Below are 7,265 nucleotides of genomic sequence, written 5' to 3'. Positions count from 1 at the left end.
ACAAACACATTAATTGAATTTAAAATAAATATAATTATTAAAAAAATCAATTTCATTATTTATACAATATTCTTTTATTGTAAGAATTTCTTTAACACTATCATATTCAATGAAGCATTATTAAAAAATGAAAAGTTTATACAATATTCTTTTATTGTAAGAATTTCTTTAATATTATCATATTCTATGAAGCATTATTAAAATATGAAAATACATACTTAATAAATTTAAACATTATATATTGATAAATGGTCAAAATGGTCGAGTGGTCTAAGGCGCCAGACTAATGTATTGGTCCATTATTAAAATAATGGCATTTGACAATATTTCGGGTAATATGAGATAATAGTTTAATAAAAAATTAATGTAGCAAACACATTAATTGAATTTAAAATCAATACAGTTATAAATAACAAATTTAGTGTTTACACAATATTCTTTTTTATTGTAACAATTTCTTTAACATTAACCACACGGGCTTAGCTTATCAAAATTATAGGGACTTGACAATTACTTTGACAAGTATTATCAAACAATGAAAATATACATACTAGCTACGTCACGTATTTAATAAATTTAAACACTATTCATTTATAAATGGTTAGGATGGACGAGTGGTCTAAGGCGCTAGACTCAAGTTTTAGTCCTCGTAAGAGGGCGTGGGTTCAAATCCCACTTCTGACACCAACAAACGGCATTTAACAATATTGGTGATATAATATATGATTTGTGTGTAATAAAAATTAATGTAACAAACACATTAATTGAATTTTAAATTAATACATTTATAAATAAATACTTTTATTGTAAGAATTTCTATAACATTATCGTATACAATTAAGCAATATCAAAATATCCAATCCCATTTCTGAAAAAAAAAAATGACATTTGACAATAATTCTAGTAATTTGAGATTTGTGTTTAATAAAAAATCAATGTAACAATACATTTATTGAATTCAAAATCAATGCCTCCATATATAACAAATTCAGTATTTGCACAGTATTCTTATATGGTAAGAATTTATTTAACATTATCGTATTCAATGAATCACTATCAAAGAAAATGAAAATACATACTAACAATGTCAAGCATTTAATAGAATTAAAAATTATTTATTAATAAATGGTCAGGAGGTTGAGTAGTGTACTATGCTACAGTGTACACTACTCAACCATCCTAACCATTTATCAGTCAGGAGGCGTGTCTATGGCAGTCGCGAGATGGAGGTCAGGTGATGGCGTGGCGACGACGACATGTTGCGACTTCATATGGAGGTCTCGGCGTCTGGCTTGGCAATTTGCAGATTAGGATTTTAGGGATTTAGATTTTGAGTTCAAATTTTTAATTTTAATTGTTATTTAATTTATTTTTACATATTACTCCGTGTATATATATATATATATATATATATAGAGGCGGGTTCAGGTGCGGTAGTGTCTTACGGTGCGGCAACACCAATAGTTCACCAAATATACACCATTAACGTTAGGAAATACACCACACAAAACAGAGTAAACAGAGCCCTGCATCACCAAATACACACCATTAGGTATGAGTAAAAACACCATACACTGTTCGGAAATACACCATTGGGGGTGGTGAGTTATATGGTGTGTTTTTTTGAGTCTGTGGTGTATTTTGTGATGTTTTATTACATTTCATTGGGGTGTGTTTTTATTACACTGTTGGTGCATATTGTTAAAACTGTTGGTGTATTCTGGAATTTGACCGCACCGCCGCACCGTAAGACCCCGCATATGAGCGCTCTTCTATATATATATATATATATATATATATATATATATATATATATATATATATATATATATATATATATATATATATATATATATATGGCTCGACGAGCCACGAGTCTAGAATATTTAGGCCGAGCTCGATTATTAAATGAGCCGAGCTGCTCACGAGCAGCTCGCGAGCGGCTCGGCTCATTTACACCCCTAGGCTGGCCTCCGTGCCCGGTGGCAGGGCGAGGCGGCAGGTCTCACGAGACCTGCCACCCTTGTCTATGCCGCGCGGGTGGCGCTGCATGTCTCACGAGACCTGCCGCCCAGCTTGTACGGCATAAGGTCTGCGGCTTTCGCGGCTCCGCCACTTGTGTTTTACGGAATTTTTGTGATCCGTGAGACTCGTGAACTTGTTCTTAGATGTGATGTGTTATGTGTTGCATGCACAAAAATTATTTTACCAACAAAAATATAACTCATTTGGAGACTTGGCCTGGGGTTGTAATTTTTATTTCTTATGGAGTATTATCTATTTTGTACTTTTAAGTTTTAAGATTGTGTTTGGACTTTGGAGTGTTCACAACTGGACATTGCAACTTTGGACATTTGATTTTGAAATTTTTATGTGATGGACTGTTTTAACTAGTAATGTGTTTAAGAGTTTAAATTTTTGAGTTTGGATTAAATTTTTAAAGAAATTTCAGCCCGTTACGCAATTAAGCTCGGTTAAAAATAACCGACCGAAATTTTCGGTTTTCGGTTGGTTTGGTTATTATGAGATGTTCGTCGGATATTTTGGTTATTAACCGAAAATCGACTAATGCTCACCCCTAGTCACATGCCATGGGTCTAATACATACACTGTTTTTGAACAAACGCAAATGACTAGAAGCAACCAATGATGTCTACATTTAAAAATAAATAAATATGTTAAACATTATTCACAAATAATTCAATTAACTTATATAAATAATGAAAAATATAAAATTAATTTTCTTACTCTTGATAGTTTGGAGCTAAAACAAATCTCCGGTCCTTCTCTTGAAGCATGACATGGATAAGATATGATGTGACCACATTGGAATTCATAACAACACTTTCCTTTGAAATTTTCTTTGGGCACACAAATCCTATTGATGTAACTCCAATTTTCTTGCACAATGGATGAAGATATCTAAAATGTAATTAATTAATAAAAATAAAATGAAAGAATAAACAAAATTTTTTAAATATAGAGACATTATTAAAGATTAAAAAAAAAATACTTACATTATAAACACATGTATTATGGACACATCGAGCCAATTCATCGTGAACAAGTCTTTAATATCATCCAACATCACGTAATTGGAGTTTATAGTAGAATGATGGAAGATTGTTTCTTCTAAGTCCAACTCAATGTAGTCTATATTGGAAAGAAAGTTTTTTATATGACCAACCAATTTTTTGGATTTATCTCCCAAGTGCTGCAGCACATCATCAAGAACAGGTGGGAGGGGTAGTAATTGTGTATCAGAAAGATTACCACTTTCAAAATACATCATTTTTTTTTTTTTGTATTTTCCTACGAAACTAAAATTAAAAGACTTAATAACAAGTAGAAGATATTAAATTGAACAAGATATTAAAGTTGTTACGTCACTCCAAAGAACTAAATGCATAGGCCATTGGGTGACAGTTCCCACGATTTCTCCCAAGGTGTTATGGAATGGACTTGAAATTGGTAAAGGAGTTGCCTCTGCTCCTTTAAATACCTCACCCACATAAACTTTAACATGATTGGGTAATACTCCTTCACCGTACACTATAGTATCGGTCCAGATTTATGCATCGTTGTTCATGCAACTACAGATAATGCATTACCAACAGAACATATGACAAGACAATGCGTTGAAACCTAATTGTCCAAACAAAATAAGATATACACAATATTAATTCTCCTATTCAAATACTTTGTTTAATATTACTTGAACCCTGCTGAATGGATCAACAGAGTGACAACTGCCCCGAGTAGGTGTGCCAACAAAAGGACTAAGTTGTGCATTCTTCATCAAAAATTTCAGCTGAGAGTTTACCACATCAAACTTAGATTGCATCTCTTCAATTGTTTATTTTCTAATTTTTTCAGTCACTTTGTCATAAATGTTTTTCTCCATGATATCTTCAAGATCACTAACTAAAACAACCCTAGTTGATTTTCCACGAGTAGTAGCTGCTATGGTCGATGTAACAGAAGTACAAGAAGATTGTGAAGACAATGGGTTAGACATAATCCACTCAGATTATTTTCCAACATAACTCCTAAACCCTAAAAAGTGAGGATGTTCATTTCGATGTTGCAACTCCCTAGCATATTGACTTTTGACCTTAAATAAAATTTATCATTAAATAATAACATGTTAATAGTAATAAAGTATTAAGACTAATAAAACATGATTATTAAGCAAGTGAATTACATAGTGTATCTTGAACTCCTCAGTTTGACGATCTGCTACAAATTTCTCCCATTGTTCTTCATTCAAGTAGTCATATAACTTTGTAGTAGATTTATATCTAAGGTGTTTTTTGTTTATGAAATCACACACCAACATTGTTTTTAAGTCTATCTAATGCAACCCCGCAATCCTCAAAATCAGTTGTTTTTTTGAATCATCTATGATATCAAAACTCTCTCTGAATAACTACAATAAAATAATAAATAATTAGACCTTACATGACATTAACATATATAAAATTAAGAAATGATCAATATATAAAGTTAATGGTTATTACCTTAAGATCTTGCCAAACCGTATCTTAAGCCCATGGGGAACATGATGCCAATCAATGATGTTAATATCTACGTGAAGATGAACCAAAGTACCAAGGTAAGATGAGAACTTCTTTCCATATGACCCAAGAGGCTTATTATGCTCATCGAACTCAACTGTGATGTGTTCATCATCTATTTTTTTTTCTTTTTTTGCATGTTGTAGGTCCTCTTGCTTTAGACACTGAGATAAGCTCTGACCTAGGCTTAGACATAGGCTTTGTAGGCTCTGACATCGGATGTGTATAATCGACCATGAATTTGTATATATATAGTGGCGCGATCTTGTGCGAATGGCCGCCCAGGTGTGAAATGCGAACCAATCAGCGCGTGCCACGTGTCCTATTGTCACCTACGAGTGCACCTACTTTCACCTACAAGTGCACCTATTTTCACCTGCAAGTGCATGTAATTTTGCTTTGTTAACATTCATTGATCAAGTGCACCTACTTTCACATACAAGTGCATCTACTTTCACCTACTTTCACCTAGGTGCACCTAGTTATAACTATATGTACACCTAGATCTGGACATGTGGCGCGCGCTGATTGGTTCGCATTTTCGCACCTGGGCGCGCCATTCGCACCAGAACGCGACTATATATATATATATATATATATATATATATATATATATATATATATATATATATATATATATATATATATATATATATATATATATATATATATATGTTTAAGTTCCAGTGCGGGTGAATGCTTCCCGTGCGGTTGCGTGGGTGATAATATGCGTGAGTTTTGTACTTAATGTGCGTGAGTCTTGTGCTTAAGGTGTTGAGGTTTGTGCTTAATGTGCGTGAGTTTTGTACTTAAAGTGCATGAGTCTTGTGCGTGAGTTGTGTGCTTAATGTGTGTGAGTGTGTACTTTAATGTGAATTGTTGTTGAAACTTTAAAGTGCATGAGTTTTGTGCTTAATGCGCGTGACTTTTGTGCATAAGGTGCGTGAGTCTTGTGCTTAAGGTGCGTGAGTTTTGTACTTAATGTGCGTGAGTGTGTACTTAATGTGAGTTGTTGTTAAAACTTAAGGTTTGTGTGTTTTTGGGGCTTAAGGTGCGTGAGTTTTGTGCTTAAGGTGCGCGAGGGTTGTGCTTAAGATGCGTGAATTTTGTACTTACAGTGTGTGGGTTTGTGTTCTCAATGTATTTTGTTCGTGTGTTTAATGTGCGTCTGTTGTTTACTTGAAGTGCGCCAGTGTAATGCTTGATGTGAGTCCACCCGCACAACCGCATGGGAAGCATCACCCGCACCTGATCCCTTCCATATATATATATATATATATATATATATATATATATATATATATATATATATATATATATATATATATATATGCACTCTTGTGCGAATGAAGCGTCCAGGTGCGAATATGCGAATGCATGATATCCATCCACGTGTCCAGATCAAAAGGATGAGAAACACTGCTTTTTAAAAAAAAAACGCGGTGACATTTTTGTAAATAATTGAACATCGAAGTGCAAGTAAAATGTATTACAAGTGCATGTAAAATGGATTATAAGTGCAAGTAAAAGTTTACATTGAGCAACAATACTAAGTGCACCTATAGTTATAAGTAGTTGCACCTATAGTTATAAGTAGTTGCACCTATAGTTATAAGTAGTTGCACCTAGGTGCATGAATGTTTGCGAGTGGTTTTCAGGGATACTACTACCGCTGAACTCAGATCAATGAATGATAACAATACAAAATTACATGCACTTGCATGCGAAAGTAGGTGCACTTGTAGGTGAAAGTAGGTGCACCCGATCAATGAATGCAGGAAAAAACTACATGCACTTGAGGGCAAAAGTAGGTGCACTTATAGGTGAAAGTAGTTGCACCCGATTAATGAATGCTGACATGTGACACACGCTGATTGGTTAGCATTTCTCTCCTAGGCACTTATTCGCACCTGAACGCGACCATATATATATATATATATATATATATATATATATATATATATATATATATATATATATATATATATACATACATACATACATACATACATACATACATACATACATACATATATATATATATATATATATATATATATATATATATATATATATATATATATATATATATATATATATATATATACATGTATATACACATATGTATATGTATATGTATATATATAGAGTTGTATTCACATGCAAACCCTTTTAAAATACAAACGTGGACAAATATGTGTCATAAGATTAGAGTAGATTTATGGTATAGATTGAAGGGAAAGAAATTACTCCATCACACTAGTTAATGATTAAAAGGGCAGTTATGACAATTACATTGTATCATAATTAGAGTAAAAATATGAATATGATATATATCCTAAACTAATGAAGAGTAATTATAGTATGATTAAAACTAACAAATAGAAACGCAACCACCAGTGGGAATTCACCCCCCATACGGCAAGGATTTTCCGTCAAAGAAAATACAGACGCGATTTTCCAACAAAGAAAATGCAGACGTGATTTTCCGGCGAAGAATGCGATTCTGAACCCGTGCACAAAATTATAGTCTAGCATGCACACATTACAAAAACTCCATACGCCTGAACAAACCAAACATACACAATAATACATTCTTATGACATTGAATAAACGACGAAGAATGCGATTTCGAATCTGTGCACACAGTTAGAGACTATTGTGCACACAATAGAAACCCCCACACAG

General features: G+C 33.1%; 1 non-coding gene across 1 annotated transcript; it reads left to right on the top strand.

Moving 5' to 3' along the window:
* The first annotated feature begins 600 nt into the window (after positions 1–600).
* On the top strand, positions 601–684 carry TRNAL-CAA. Its single transcript has one exon. It is a non-coding gene; the product is annotated as a tRNA-Leu (tRNA).
* The last annotated feature ends 6,581 nt before the right edge of the window (positions 685–7,265 follow it).

Source organism: Ipomoea nil, unplaced genomic scaffold, assembly GCF_001879475.1.
Source record: "Ipomoea nil cultivar Tokyo-kokei standard unplaced genomic scaffold, Asagao_1.1 scaffold2792, whole genome shotgun sequence".
NCBI lineage: Eukaryota > Viridiplantae > Streptophyta > Magnoliopsida > Solanales > Convolvulaceae > Ipomoea > Ipomoea nil.
This window is presented reverse-complemented; position numbering and strand designations above follow the sequence as displayed.